We start from the raw sequence: 15,303 nt of genomic DNA on the forward strand, positions 1-15,303 counted from the left end.
CAAATGCTAAAGGAACTTCTCTAGGCAGGAAACACAAAAGAAGGAAAAGACCTACAATAACAAACCCAAAACAATTAAGAAAATGGTAATAGGAACATACATATAATTACCTTAAATGTAAATGGATTAAATGCTCCAACCAAAAGACGTAGACTGGCTGAACGGGTACAAAAACAAGACCCGTATATACACTGTCTACAAGAGACCCACTTCAGACTTAGGGATATATACAGACTGAAAATGAGGGGATGGAAAAAGATATTCCATACAAATGGAAATCAAACGAAAGCTGGAGTAGCAATTCTCATATCAGACAAAATAATTTTAAAATAAAGACTATTACAAGAGACAAAGAAGAACACTAAATAATGATCAAGGGATCAATCCAAGAAGAAGATATAACAACTGTAAATATTTATGCACCCAACATAGGAGCACCTCAATACATAATGCAAATACTAACAGCCATAAAAGGGGAAATCGATGGTAACACAATCATAGTAGGGGACTTTAACACCCACTTTCACCAATGGATAGATCATCCAAAATGAAAATAAATAAGGAAACACAAGCTTTAAATGATACATTAAACAAGATGGACTCAATTGATATTTATAGGACATTCCATCCAAAAGCAATAAGAATACATTTTCTTCTCAAGTGCTCATGGAACATTCTCCAGGATAGATCATATCTTGGGTCATAAATCAAGCCTTGGTAAATTTTAAAAAATGGAAATCATATCAAGTATCTTTTGTGACCACAACGCTATGAGACCAGATATCAATTACAGAAAAAAAATCCGTAAAAAAATACAAACACAGGAAGGATAAACAATACACTACTAAATAACCAAGAGATCACTGAAGAAATTAAAGAGGAAATCAAAAAATACCTAGAAACAAATGACAATGAAAACACGATGACCCAAAACCTATGGGACGCAGCAAAAGCAGTTCTAAGAGGGAAGTTTATAGCAATACAATCCTACCTCACGAAACAAGAAACATCTCAAATAAACAATCTAACCTTACACCTAAAGCAATTAGAAAAAGAAGAACAAAAACAAGCTGACGTTAGCAGAAGGAAAGAAATCATAAAGATCAGATCAGAAATAAAGGGAAAAATGAATGAAACAATAGCAAAATCAATAAAATTAAAACCTGGTTCTTTGAGAAAATAAACAAAATTGATAAACCATTAGCCAGACACATCAAGAAAAAAAAGGGAGAAGACTCATATCAACAGAATTAGAAATGAAAAAGAAGTAACAACTGACGCTGCAGAAATACAAAGAATCATTAGAGATTACTACAAGCAACTATATGCCAATAAAATGGACAAATGGAAGAAATGGACAAATTCTTAGAAAAGCACAACCTTCTGAGACTGAACCAGGAAGAAATAGAAAATATAAACAGACCAATTACAAGCACTGAAATTGAAACTGTGATTAAAAATCTTCCAACAAACAAAAGCTCAGGACCAGATGGCTTCACAGGCGAATTCTATCAAACTTTCAGAGAAGAACTAACATCTATCCTTCTGAAACTTTTCCAAAATATAGCAGAGGGAGGAACACTCCCAAACTCATTCTATGAGGCCACCATCACCCTGATACCAAAACCAGACAAAGATGTCACAAAGAAAGAAAACTACAGGCCAATATCACTGATGAACATAGATGTAAAAATCCTCAACAAAATACTAGCGAACAGAATCCAACAGCATATTAAAAGTATCATACACCATGATTAAGTGGGGTTTATCCCCGGAATGCAAGGATTCTTCAGTATAGGCAAATCAATCAATGTGATAAACCATATTAACAAATTGAAGGAGAAAAACCATATTATCATCTCAATAGATGCAGAAAAAGCTTTTGAAAAAATTCAACACCCATTTATGATAAAAATCCTCCAGAAAGTAGGCATAGAGGGAACCTACCTCAACATAATAAAGGCCATATATGACAAACCCACAGCCAATATTGTTGTCAATTGTGAAAAACTGAAAACACTTCCTCTATGATCAGGAACAAGACAAGGATATCCACTCTCACCACTGTTATTCAACATAGTTTTAGAAGTTTTAGCCACAGCAATCAGAGAAGAAAAAGAAATAAAAGGAATCCAAATCTGAAAAGAGGTAAGCTGTCACTGTTTGCAGATGACATGATACTATACATAGAGAATCCTAAAGATGCTACCGGAAAAATACTAGAGCTAATCAATGAATTTGGTAAAGTAGCAGGATACAAAATTAATTCACAGAAATCTCTTGCATTCCTATACAGTAATGATGAAAAATCTGAAAGAGAAATTAGAGAAACATTTCCATTTACCACTGCAACAAAAAGAATAAAATACCTAGGAATAAACCTACCTAAGGAGACAAAAGACCTGTATGCAGAAAACTATAAGACACTGATGAAAGAAATTAAAGATGGTACAAACAGATGGAGAGATATACCATGTTCTTGGATTGGAAGAATCAACATTGTGAAAATGACTGTACTACCCAAAGCCATCTATAGATTCAATGCAATCTCTATCAAACTACCACTGGCATTTTTCACAGAACTAGAACAAACAATTTCACAATTTGTATGGAAACACAAAAGACCCCAAATAGCCAGAGCAATCTTGAGAAAGAAAAACGGAGCTGGAGGAATCAGGCTCCCGGACTTCAGATTATACTACAAAGCTACAATAATCAAGACAGTATGGTACTGGCACAAAAACAGAAATACAGATCAATGCAACAGGATAGAAAGCCCAGAGATAAATCCACACACCTATGTTCACCTTTTTTTTTTTTTTTTTTTTTTTTTGCGGTATGCGGGCCTCTCACTGTTGTGGCCGCTCCCACTGCGGAGCACAGGCTCTGGACGCGCAGGCCCAGCGGCCACAGCTCACGGGCCTACCCGCTCCGCGACATGTGGGATCTTCCTGGACCGGGACATGAACCCGTGTCTCCTGAATCGGCAGGTGGACTCTCAACCACTGCGCCACCAGGGAAGCCCCTGGTCACCTTATTTTTGATAAATGAGGCAAGAATATACAATGGAGAAAAGACAGCCTCTTCAATAAGTGGTGCTGGGAAAACTGGATAGCTACATATGAAAGAATAAAATTAGAACACTCTCTAACACCATACACAAAAATAAACTCAAAATGGGATTAAAGACCTAAATGTAAGACCAGACACTATAAAACTCTTAGAGGAAAACATAGGCAGAACACTGTATGACATAAATCACAGCAAGATCCTTTTTGACCCACCTCCTAGAGAAATGAAAACAAAAACCAAAATAAACACATGGGACCTTATGAAACTTAAAAGCTTTTGCACAGCAAAGGAAAATATAAACAAGATGAAAAGACAACCGTCAGAATGGGAAAAAATATTTACAAATGAAGCAACTGACAAAGGATTAATCTCCAAAATTTACAAGCAGCTCATGCAGCTCAATATCAAAAAAACAAACAACCCAATCCAAAACTGGGCAGAAGACCTAAATAGACATTTCTCCAAAGAAGACATACAGATTGCCAACAAACACATGAAAGGATGCTCAACATCATTAATCATTAGAGAAATGCAAATCAAAACTACGATGAGGTATCACCTCACACCAGTCAGAATAGCCATCATCAAAAAATCTACAAACAATAAATGCTGGAGAGGGTGTGGAGAAAAGGGAACCCTCTTGCACTGTTGGTGGGAATGGAAATTGATACAGCCACTATGGAGAACATTATGGAGGTTCCTTTAAAAAATCTAAAAATAGAACTACCATATGACCAAGCAATCCCACTACTGGGCAGATACCCTGAGAAAACCATAATTCAAAAAGAGTCATGTACCACAATGTTCATTGCAGCTCTATTTACAATAGCCAGGACATGGAAGCAACCTATGTGTCCATCGACAGATGAATGGATAAAGAAGATGTGGCACATATATACAATGGAATATTACTCAGCCATAAAATGAACTGAAATTGAGTTATTTGTAGTGAGGTGGATGGACCTAGAGTCTGTCATACAGAGTGAAGTAAGTCAGAAAGAAAAAACATATGCTAACACATATATATGGAATCCAAAAAAAAAAAGAAAAAGGTTCTGAAGAACCTAGCAGCAGGACATGAATAAAGACGCAGACGTTGAGAATGGAGTTGAGGACACAGGGAGGGGAAAGGTAAGCTGGGAGAAAGTGAGAGAGTGGCATGGACATATATACACTACCAAATGTAAAACAGATAGCTAGTGGGAAGCAGCCACGTAGCACAGGGAGATCACCTCGGTGCTTTGTGACCATCTAGAGGGGTGGGATAGGGAAGGTGGGAGGGAGACACAAGAGGGAGGGGATACGGGGATATGTGTATACGTATAGCTGATTCACTCTGTTATATGGCAGAAACTAACACACCATTGTACTCCAATAAAGATATTAGAAAAAAATTAGCGAACTAGAAATAATAGGGAAATTCCTTGAAGAAACATTTGCATTTGATATGATTATCTACATAAGCAAATTAAGAGACCATCTAGGCAAGCTGATTTTTTTTAAATTATGGATACAAAGTCAAATAAAATTAGTGTATTTGAACACCACGAACAATAAGTTAGAAAATGTAGTTTTAATGTCTTACTCCAAGTAGCTAACAAAAAATAACATTCCATAGAATAAATCTAACAAAAGATCTGTAAATGCTTTATGAGAACAAATTTCATACTTTATTGAAGGATATAAAGGAAGACCAGTTGGAGAGGTATACCACGTTCATGGATGGGAAAATGCACTATAATAAAGATGCAAATGTTGAAGGTTAATCTATACAATCAATATAATTTCAAAGATTTTTGTTCATAAAACTTGACAAACAGACCCTTATATTCACAAAGAAATGTTGAAGCCCAGAATAGGCAAGACAATTTTGAATAAGAACAGGGATGAAACACCTATAAGATGTGAAGACTGGTTATAAAACTTAATAAAAAAGTTGATTTGGTGAAGAAAGAGATAATTAGAAAAATGTAAAAAATAATTACAAAACCAATCCAGAATATGACAGACTATATTCACAATGAATAAAGCTAGAATACATAAAAAGCTCTTAAAATTAATAGGGAAAATACAAAACTGAGTAGAAAAATGGCAACAGCAATTTACACTAGAGGGAACACAAAATAACTATAAATATTTGGAAAATGTGCTTAGGGAACTGCAGGGTTTTTTTGGTTTTTTTTTTTAAGCCATATCATCAAACTCTCTAAGTTTTTGTAGCGATGTGGAAATTTTGAATTTTTGTATTTCTGGTAGGAGGGAAAGTTTTTACAATCACTTGGCAAAGGAATTTGGAGGTATCTGCTGCATTGCATTGATTCTAAGATGCTTCTCCCTGATCTCCACCCCCTACCCCCATACACACACATTTTAACATTTCTGAAATGCAGATCCATTTTACAATTGTTGGTGTCTTAAGATTTTGAATGATAGCATTTTGGGTACAACTTACATTAAATGTCCTCTCAGTTTTAATAAAATATGTAATAAAGTTGAAAAAAAGGATATATATAAAGTATATAAAGCTATAAGTAGATAATAAGAATGTAATGAAGAAGATATTCATAGGACATTAGCAAGATGGCAGACTAGGAGGTCTCAATCCTAGAACCCCCAAAAAACAACTACTAAAGTTTTTATCTTTGAGGTGTTCTTCGTCCTGTATAGCTTGTGTCCTACGAATCACTGTTTTGCTTTCTTCGATGTAACAGGCTTCTCTCAGCTATCTTGTGTACTATTTTCCTACTGCTGCACGAATTACCACAAATGTAGTGGCTTAAGACACCACAGATTTCTTAACTTACAGTTCCATCGTCAAAGACAGCAGTGCAGTATCTTCAAATACTTCTCCACCTGACCTCTGAATCCCTCATCACATCTTCTTTCCTCCTACTGACCCTTATGATTACATTGCGGCCACTTGGAAAATCCAGAATAATCTCAGGGCCTTTAACTTAATCACACCCACAAAGTCCCTTTAGCCATGTAAAGTGACATGTTCAGTTTCTGGGATTAGAACATAGACATAGTTGGGGCCTTTATTCAGAGCACAGCTATAACCTTTGATTGTTTACTGATGAGGATGATTACTCATATCAATCTTCATCCTTTTTTTTTTTTTTTTTGCAGTACGTGGGCCTCTCACTGTTGTGGCCTCTCCTGTTGCGGAGCACAGGCTTTGGACGCGCAGGCTCAGTGGCCATGGCTCACGGGTCTAGCCGCTCTGCGGCATGTGGGATCTTCCCAGACCGGGGCACGAACCTGTGTCCCCTGCATCGGCAGGCGGACTCTCAACCACTGCACCACCAGGGAAGCCCTCAATCTTCATCCTTTGACTCCAGTCCTGAACAAAGATATTTACACTGTTAAGTGAATAAACAATAATTTAACTTTCACAAGGGAGGTTTTCCCTAATGTATTGATTTTCTATTACTGCATAACAAACTCCCACGAACTTAGCAGCTTAAAACAATATACATTGATTTTCTCAGTTTCTGTGGCTTGAGTCAGAAATCGATTTAACTGGTCCTCTTCTCAGTCTTAGAGTGCTGAAATCGATGTGTTGGCCAAGGTGTCATCTCACCTATGCTCAGGATGCTCTTAAAAGCCCCTACATTTGTTTATTATCTCACAGTTTCCTTGTGGCTGGGAACAAGGCCCCTGATTGCTTGCTGGCTGTTGGTGGGGACGGCTCTCAGCTCTTAGAAGCCACCCTCAGGTTCCAGCCACGTGGCCATGCACAATGAGACAGCTTACTTCTTCGAAGCCAGCAGAAATGTCTCTCTCCAGTCGGCTAGGAGTCATATCAGGTAATAATCACAGAACGATTCAACCATCACCTTCGCCATGTAACACAACCCAATCAAGGGACTGACTCACAGGTCTGATCACACTCAAGGAGAGGGGGTTACACAGGGGTGTCCTCCAGAGGGTGGGAATCTTGGGGCCATCATAGAACCCTGCCTACAACACCATGCATTAATTTTGAATCCTTCTTTTAGAAAAAGAAGTTAAAAATTTTTAAATGGAAGCTGAGCTCTTAAATTTTTCCTAGTACTATTTTTATTTCTTAATACCTTTAAAATCATGGGCTAAGAATGGGGGTGGGATAAGGGAAAGAAAGCAATGTTTATTGATTACCAAATATGTGCCAGGCACTGTGCTAGGTCCTATACTTTCTCCATATCAGAGAAAAGAACTGCATTGAAACCGATGTACTGTAAGAAATGTGACCAAATCAAATATTAAGAGTGTTCTTAAGGCTTTTTTTTTTTTTTCGGTACGCGGGGCTCTCACTGTTGTGGCCTCTCCCGCTGCGGAGCACAGGCTCCGGACGCACAGGCTCAGCGGCCATGGCTCACGGGCCCAGCCGCTCCGCGGCATGTGGGATCTTCCTGGACCGGGGCACGAACCCGTGTCCCCTACATCGGCAGGCGGACTCTCAGCCACTGCGCCACCAGGGAAGCCCTCTTAAGGCTTTTAAGTACAGATAAGAAAATCAGACAATCATAACAAATGCCATTAAATTGATAGGCTAAAACTAGTATTTCAAAATTTTCCTAAATATGTGACCGGGTATGCTTTTGATGGTCTTGGATAACAAATACTCCACATTTTCCAGTGCAATGAACTTTTTATTTTTAAAGCAAAACAGATTTCATTGCACAGAATTTAAAACATACCATAGCTTATGTAACTAAATTTAATGGCCTAAAATATTTTCTCCTAAATCACGCTGCACATATTTTACTAATCTATGAATAAAATTTATTCCAGGATGGTACTGTACGTATTTAATCATAGTCAAATCTTTCTTCATCTAAAGATCAAATATAGCTAATATTGCTTAGAAAACGGAAACTACAGAGGGCTTTAGAATTAAGAAACATTTTAAACCACATTTAAATTCAAATACTACTTAACACAATTTTCACCCTGAAGCGTCGAGAAGTTTGAAGTACTGGCTTTGTTCAGAGCAACCAAGATAAAAACACCGAATTATTTTGCTTTTCAAAATGATTTTATTAAATATTTAGACTTGAGTTAAGGTTTCTGGCAATATGGCAATGCTAGAAGACAAGTATCAAATTATAATTTGAAAACTAACTCAAAATTATGATAGCTATTTTTAATTGCTACCTCTCTGTTACCTAAACAAATATAGGCTGATAATATAGCCGAAAAACTACAAATATGAAATAGCTAAATATTAGAAAAATAACTTATAGAAAAGAAACACGAGTTATTTCACTGATGTAAAAAATGCACTAAAATCTTGCGTTCATAAATAAGATACTCTAACAACATATGCCTAAAATTCAAAAGGGAACTCTATTATAAATCATAAAATTTCCAAGGGGTTTTTGGCCTAAAATGCTTTCATTCTTGGTCTCAGCCCAGATAAATATTTTGGAAAACTGGAAGAAAAATTGTATTTCACAGTTGTTTGAGGTGTCTGAACATGGTTGGAAAAAGAAGATATTTTCCCCATTCTTATTTGGGCACTTTGCCACTCATTCACACATGGCATAAATTTAAACTTTCAAATGGCATGGACAAAATCCTCTATGAGGAAATCACAATCCAGAAGTAAAAGCTGGAAATTTCTGATTTCTGAAGCCGAGCACAGAACAACACCTGCAGAACCTTGTTTCCTCAAGGGTGAACTAGGCTTTCACTTCAGCCAGGTGTCCGCACTGCTAGGTAAAGCCCAACTCAAGGCTTTTTGGCAACTGAGACATCATGTGAAAGCCCCTTAGAAGGAAGTAAACTAAATGAACAGTATACGTCATTCCTATAAAATTAAAAAAAAATATATATATATATATATATATATACACACACACATATGGGATCAGAAGCTGGACTCAAAAAGAACTCAGTGGCTTCCAGTAATGGCAGTCTAGGCAGTACATACCAACTCTCTCTCTCTCTCAGCTGTCTTTGCAGCTGGGCAAGACAAAAAGCAGTTGCTTGAAAGCATCCAAATGCTATCAAGGCAGTGAAAACCTACAGGACTGCAGAGACGCAGACCTACACTAGGTGAGCCTAGCACGTGGGACTGCTTTCCCCACAGGGACGCCTGCGGATGAGGCAATCAGAGCTGAGCAGGGCTTTCAGAAGGATCGCAGGGAAAGGGAGCTCAGGACCTAACGAGGAGAAGGGGCCCCGCTGAGCCCTCCTGGCTTTGGGCGAGGCTGGAATCTGGAACTGAATCCAAATTCAAAATCTTAAGCCCCTTCTGGACCACAGTGATCCAGGATCATAAGTACTCCCACCCACCTTCCAGAAGCAAAAATAAATCCATTCTGAAGGGAAATCAACATCACCCTCCCTCAAGTAATCTATTTTCCACATACAATGTCAACACACAAAACACCACCAGTCAGGCATCCTAGAATAGAAGTCAGCATCATGAAACACAGAAGCAGACCAGATAATCAATCAACTTATCAGACAGACTTTATAAGAAAATCAAAGACAAGACTCAGAATTCTGTCAGAAAATTAGAAAAAATAATTTCAAATACCAGATAGAAATCCTAGAACTGAAAAAACAAAAACAAAAATAAAAACCCTACTGGAATTGAGAACTGAATGAATGGGTTTAAAAAATTAGACACCTCTAAAGAAAAAAACCGATGAGCTGTAATACAGATTAGAAATACCCACAATGAAGAGACAAAGATAGGAAAAAAACAGGAAAGAACATGATTGAAAGTTTTCTAAATCTGATAAATATTCTTCTGTCATTAATGTTGAACAAGTCCACAGCACAGAATCGTACGTGCCAACAAAATCAGCAGCGTCCGTGTTGTGGGGACTCCCTAAGACAGATAACCCCGGATCTTCAATACACCGCGAAAGAAAAAGAGATGGAGTGTAAACCTAAGAATTCAAGAGACCTCAGAAACAGGTCAACCAATCACAACATGGGGACCGTAACTGGATCACAATTCAAACAAACAGTCTTGGGAAAAAACAACTGTGACATCCATAAGACAATGGAAACTTGAACTCTAAGTAGATATGAAGATACTAGAGAATTATTGTTTTGTTTGTTCTTCTTAGGTTTAATAATGATTTGTGATTATGTTAGAAAAAAGCTCTTATCTTTTGCCAGTAACTGACATATTTACAGATAAAATGATAGAATGACTGAAATATACTTAAAATAATAAAGATTGGGTAAGTAAATGGGTTATATATTAAAGCAAATTTGCCACGAGTTAATTATTGAAACAGGTGATGGATTTATGCAAGTTCATTATACTTTTCAGTTTACTTTTGCCTGGGTTCAAAATTCTCCATAATAATAATGTTTTATATAATTATCTGTAAGCTTGACCATCTTTATTACTTGTCCATTTTAACTGCTTCTATGATATAGCTTTGTTCTGCCTATTTCTTATACATTTGTGGAGCTCATTATTAGAAAAATTGGCCCTTTTTCCATTAGGATCAGAATTTTGGTTATGGCTGTTTTGTGGCATAGCTTTCCATTTTAAAGTAGTCAAATTTATCAATATATTCTTTTATAAATGCATGTCATCCTTGAAAAGGCACCCTTCCCTATCCCAAGTTCATAATATTCATCCAGGGTTTCTTTAGGACTTTATGATTTCACTTTCTTCCCCTCCACATTTAAATTCCAACCCACCTGGAGTTTATTTGGGTATTAGAGTGAGACTAGGATCAAACTATTTTTTTTCCAATAGCTACCAGTTGTCCCAACACTATTGAATAATCCATCTTTCTATTGATTTGAAATGTTGCCCTTTATCATATCACTGTAAATTCCCTTATATATCTTGAGTATATTTCTGTTACTGTTCCATTGGTTTGTCTATCTCAAACCAGTAGTATTATTTTAATTACCGTGCCTTATATTTTAATGTTATTTGTTGAATTTTTAAAAATTTTTTCTCCTATTTTTGTATGTTTATTCTTCCTCATACACTTCCAATGACTTTCAAGTTTCTTTAAAAAATTCTTAAAGAATTTTAATTGACTGCATCATCATTAATTGATACGTAGGCAAAACTGTTACCCTTACACTAAGCCTTTCTATCCAAGAACAGAAATCATTTTTCTGGCAATTCAAACCTTCCGTCTCTAGGTATGTCTCAATTTAGCGGGTCTGGTACATAGCAATCACGGGTAAATGTTTACTGAATGAATGACTCTGTTGTACCAGTATTTGGGGGATTAAGTGTCATTAGTAGAGAAGTTTGAAAACTTTCAGAAGTCAGTGGAGTTTATAAACAGAAGACATTTTGATGTTACAGAAAAGAATCCAGTGCTTTGTACTAATTAGAACCTTCAACTGGTATATGTTTTGTACACCTGATATTTAGAATGACCTTAAGCTCTGCACAGTTTCAAGGTATCTTTAGAACTGCAATAAACACATATAATTTAATGTTTATTTACCATAAAAGGTACTTTGACGCCTATTCCTTTGAAAATTGACGGTTTACATGGGTACACAGAAGAGGGAAAACAGTGGGTTGGGAAACTAGCTAATACATTATTGTATTAAGTTAGAAGAGAGGTAATGACATAAACTAAGCTAATGGCAACAGAAATAGAGAGATTAATTAAACAAGGTGAAAAAAAAAAGGAGTCTAAAAGGATCCCAGAGTCTGAGCTATGGTGGCAGAGAATAATGATACCAACAACAGAAATGAGCCAATTATGAGGTTAGCCAGTTTTGAGGAAGAAAATAATTTTAATTTAAAACAGGTTGAGGGACTTTCCAGGTGGTCCAGTGGTTAAGAATCCGCCTTCCAATGCAGGGGACATGCGTTCGATCCCTGGTTGGGGAACTAAGATCCCACATGCCATGGAACAACTAAGCCTGCGCACTCTGGAGCCCGCACATCTCAACTACTGAGCCCGTGCACCACAACTAGAGAGAATCCTGCAACGAACAGCCCGCGTGCCGCAATGAAGACCCAGCACAGCCTAAATAAATAAATAAATAAATAAATAAATAAATAAATAAAACAGGTTGAATTGGAAGTAAAGCACAAAGTCCAGTGCACAATAATGATGAAGTTCTAGAGGTGGGACTAAAATAATCATTTGACAGTCCTATGTCCAGAGATGAGGATAAAGCTCTGGAAATCAGTGTTATATGAAAAATGTGTTCATTTGAACCCATCTTACCACTTAACAACAGATAAGTGAAGTACCACTGCTCACTGTTATTCTAGTCATCACTTTTTTAAAAAAGAAAGATATCAAAATATAAAAATATTTTGATCAAATAAAAAATATACGAAAAATGCTGTAATCCTCTGTTTTAAAAATTCAATTATATAAAGCTGAAGAAGACCCCTCAGTCCTGATAACTGAGCTTTACAACCAGTGATGCCAAGAATCTAGCAGGGAAACGCCAAAGATACTTGCTTTAGGTTTGATTAGAGAACTGGGGGGAAAGGGGACATTATCACATAAATCATAAACAAACAGTCCTTCTCAAATCACCAAAATCAACTGCCAAAGAAGAAACACAAGGTGAAGCTTGTGCTACTTTTAGACTGACAGGCGTATCTATAGAATTATAATACACATCTCACATGAAGTAAAAAAAAAAAAATCAGGCTTTGAGTTTCAAATTCCACTGCAAGACATCAGCCAGCTTCATAATCCACCTTTTACTCAGTTTTTGAGACAAAGAGATGTTAATGTTATTTCACACCACTCTCCAAGCCCACGTGTAAGTTTAGCAAAGATTAATTAAAACTCTAACCATTAGGCACCATTAATCTAAGCCAAGTACCAGTAACTCTGTAATAAGAAGCTTCAAGATGTATGACTTCCATTGTGCCTGACACGTTAATGAATTTGGTGACACAGAACATAACACAAACCTAATTTGTAATCTTTCATTAACTTGCTCCATTTTATTTGACGGCATCCATTGTAGTAAGTTTTCAATGTGTCATACTTCAAAATAAACCCAGAAAATATCATTTATAATTTATATTTTTCATTATGTTGGACTTGCTCTATTCCAAATTAGGTATTTTACCATACTATGTATTCTTCACAGTGTAACATTTACTGTTTCAAATCCCATCTTTCCAATACTCTCTTTAAAACATCTCAGCACCCCATCCTAAAAGATTAGAAACTTTGCCGTGAAAAAAAAAAAAAGTTTAAATGTATTCATCTGAAAGTAGACAGAAAAAGTGAATAATGACTTTAATCTAGTTTTGACCCCACTGAGCACTTAAAGCTGGGTGGATACACATACACACAGATAACATAAGGGATCGCATTTGAAATATAAAGAGTGTATTTTCAAAATAGTTTGTGGTGATTTATATATCCTGTATCATAGATATTTCTGATTAAAGATTCCACCTAAAATAGACATTTTCTGGGAGTTGCTCCATGGGAATTCCAGAGGAACATTGTAATGTTTATATTCGTTGGAATATGTATCCACAAGAAATTGAACTCAGCATGGAAACTAAAATAAGCCTTTCAAGTATTTAAAATAAAATTTCCAACATCATCCCAAGGTGAAAGTGACTTCTGATCATGTTTTCATTCCTGTCCAAGTATATACTGCAAAGAATTTCTCATTAGGAAGGCTTTACATAAAATTACATACCATGACCTGATGATATTTCCTGATGATGGCTTTAAGCCACTTAAACTTTGCCTTCTTGTTAAATACTCTTCTGAGGTATATGAGAGTCAGCTCCTGGACCTGTGTGCAAAATTTAACAGCCAAATTTTATCTAACTCAATGATGGAACCTAAGGTACTCAAATTTGCTAAGAAAAAAGCAGCGGCGCTTGATAACTACTTAGTATCAACAGGTTAATCATCTAAAGTACTGCTTTAACTTTTATTACTCTCGTACACAAAAACCTTCAATGCTCTACCGCTGCAAATATACTCAACCTCCTTAACTCGCTGTCCTTCACCATCTTGCTCAACCTCGACCCTCTGAGTATCACAGCCAAAACCCCACCCCAGCCGGTCAGGCGGCCCGCACTCCAAACGCGCTTCGTCCTCCTGACTCCCATTTACACTGCCTTCTGCTCCCAGAATGACAATCCCTATGGCCCCTCCTTTGGTCTACAGGGATTACAGTTCCTTCAAGGCCTACCCTATTCTATTTGACGAACATCGGCCTCTTCTATCTCGGGTAGAAACAGTTTCTTCCTTGCTACAGCGTTTTGAATGTTCCCCTCCCACAACGGCTCCTGAAGGGGCTGAACCGAGACACTAGGACAGCTACTCACCAACTGAATACGGAACTCTGGAGAGTGGAGAAGAGAGCTGCTACCCGGACGTGCTGCGGCTGCCTGGTGGCTCTTTCTGCGGGTTTTGCTGCAGATGTTCTCTGTGCAGGTTTAAATTATACATGTAAATGTGGCGTTTGCCTACTGTGGCAGCATCAGGCTGTAACGAATTGAATAGAGCTGTATGTCTAAGGCCAAGTGATTTCTAGGAACATGAAGTGACTTGAAACAGTCTAATTCTGGTCTCACCCTAGAGCAAAACAAAGAGCTAAGTAGTGAATGATCGCAGGAAGAAAGTCCAACTGCAACTGTTTTTATCCTCTCTTCTTCTCTATGATGACTGAAGGTCTGTGAATGAGACAGATTACGCGTTGTTTTCCTAGAATGTCTGGACAATTCTCTGATTTCCTAAAAATGGATAATAACTCCACGAATTAGCCTAGTGGGCTATAAAATCAGGAATGATGTATAATGAAATCAATCTGATTCAGGTAGGCTCACATCAAAGTTACTTTCACACAGAGAATAAAACTTATTGTTCATGAGAGTTAGTGGATGAAACCCTCATAATAGCTAGAAAAGAAAAACCTTGAAAAATTTTCCTTACCTTTATTGCTGCAGTTAGTTTTAACTAAGAAATGGCAATGACAAATAACTGCTGATTATCCCCTAAGATGTAATAAAAACTATCTTTTAAAAATTTGGTAAGTGATACAATGAACTTATGAAAAAACATAATACATTTGTTTGTAGTCATATGCAGTTTACTGGAATGAAAACTTCATGTTAAAAGATTAGTGTAGGGACTTCCCTGGTGGCACAGTGGTTAAGAATTCGCCTGCCAATGCAGGTGACACAGGTTCAATCCCTGGTTCGGGAAGATCCCACATGCCGCGGAGCAACTAAGCCCGGGCGCTTCAACTACTGAGTCTGCGCTCTAGAGCCTGTGCTCCGCAACAAGAGAA

General features: G+C 37.1%; 1 long non-coding RNA gene across 1 annotated transcript; it reads right to left on the minus strand.

Annotated features, from left to right (window-relative positions):
- Positions 1–11,827: 11,827 nt before the first annotated feature.
- Positions 11,828–14,978, minus strand: LOC132504427 (uncharacterized). The gene is made up of 3 exons (XR_009534885.1): positions 14,339–14,978; positions 13,699–13,797; positions 11,828–12,038 (listed from the first exon to the last, which is right to left on the minus strand). It is a non-coding gene; the product is annotated as an uncharacterized LOC132504427 (long non-coding RNA).
- Positions 14,979–15,303: the final 325 nt, after the last annotated feature.

The sequence above is a fragment of the Lagenorhynchus albirostris genome, chromosome 1, assembly GCF_949774975.1.
Source record: "Lagenorhynchus albirostris chromosome 1, mLagAlb1.1, whole genome shotgun sequence".
Lineage (NCBI taxonomy): Eukaryota > Metazoa > Chordata > Mammalia > Artiodactyla > Delphinidae > Lagenorhynchus > Lagenorhynchus albirostris.